Raw genomic sequence first — 1,788 nt, 5'->3', positions numbered from 1 at the left:
TGCAAAGTCAAAGAAATCAGGCAAGATTAATGACAATGATCAAACACATTTTATGTTGCTCAAATGTTGCACTTGAGTCTTAGTTAGATGACATAAGGAACAACAGATAAAGAAGATTCAAAACAGAGATATTTTTGAAAAAGAAGACCTAGTGATCCCAATCAAGATTTCACCACTGATGTAGAGTCTCTGAAACATAGCTTCCTGATTTTTTTCACACACAAACCAAAGTTGGTATAAAGATAAATGATTAAAATACGTATAAGCTTTTCGTAAATTGTGTATCAACACACAAATGAAAAATAATATTATCCGGAGTATCTTGAATTCCAGGCTTAGATATTTATATTAATCCTGCTCGTGGTAAAATTCTAGTAAAATGTTTAAGTATGGTGAAAACATGATTAAATCAATATCTTTAGGAAAATAAATCATGTAATAGAGGCCCATAAAACGAACAGATCTTAAACAGAGAGATTAGAGATGGCAGAAATTTATGTTTGCAGTTCTTCATGTGTTAAGTAAGAAATCACTTGACTAAAATCCTAGCAGTGGGCATGAAGGAGAAGAGAAAGATCTAAATGCTCGTTGAAGGAAAGGAAAGAAATAATTTCAGTACTATTTAACTAGAGAAGATGAAGGAAAAGGGAAATCATGAAAGCAGTGTTTGGAAAGTGGCTGAATAATACTAGCTTTGGTAGGAATAAGGAGTTAGGATGGCAAAGATTTTGGACAATAAACTATTAATTTTATCTTTACAAATCCTGGATTATTTGAATTAAAGGGTTGCATTCAAATATGATGTCCTATAAGAATTTGGACTTAAAGAAAAGGAAAATAGGTGTAAATATGTAGATTTATAAATGAACCAGTAAAAGGGTGAAAGCATCAACACATTTTTCAATGAAAAAAATGTAAGGAGAAAAGTTTACAAAAATAAACAATAAAAGTCATTATACCTGGTCAAGAAGTGGAAAAAAGAAGAGGAACAAGAGGATCTAATTATAGAAAGACAGATACCAATACCTGAGGAGGAAGAGGGGAAAGTAAAAGAGGAGAGTTCTTGAAGAAGGACATAGAGTTCACAAGTGCTAAATTCTGCAGAAATATCAGAAAATATTATTGATCTGATCTTTACAAAATGAGAAATTGAACCAGAGAACCAGAGAACCAGTGATTAACCTTGAAATAAAGCTCCTACTTTTTTGTTTTAACTAAATAATCAAATAAATAAAAGTTGCACTGCATATGAACCCAATTGTGATTCCAAATACTACACTGTTAGCTGAAATGCAATTAAGAATGGAGTAGTATGACCCCATTTTAGATTTTATTTTCCATTTACTTCCCTTTCTAATATAAGCTACTATATTCTTTTCTGTATTTTCAAATACTTTGTATATTTATCCAATATTTACTTACTAAGAAATTTATTCAAAACTATTTTTAATAAATATGAAATAATTATTATTTCTCATGCCAAAAGAGGATCTACCACTATCAGTTGTTTAATTCTGCCTTGTAGAGCCTCTAATGTACAGATATTTCAACTTAAAAATGTTTTACTAAGCCTTTGCCTTCCGATAATATTATCAATTCAGTGTGAAACTCTTGCCAATATGTTTCATGTAAAACATATGTCAGGTGTTTGGCATAAAAATTTTAAGGTTATTTAGTTTGGTCTTGGTTACTTATGATTATGACACATTGCATTTTGCCATCAGAATATTAGAATATTTAATGTCCAACAGCTGGAGAAGAAATTAGTGCTTTCAACTAAAATTTACT

This window comes from Propithecus coquereli, unplaced genomic scaffold (assembly GCF_000956105.1).
Source record: "Propithecus coquereli isolate 6110/MARCELLA unplaced genomic scaffold, Pcoq_1.0 Scaffold424, whole genome shotgun sequence".
Taxonomy (NCBI): domain Eukaryota; kingdom Metazoa; phylum Chordata; class Mammalia; order Primates; family Indriidae; genus Propithecus; species Propithecus coquereli.
The sequence above is the reverse complement of the archived record's forward strand: the minus strand, read 5'-3'. Positions refer to the sequence as shown.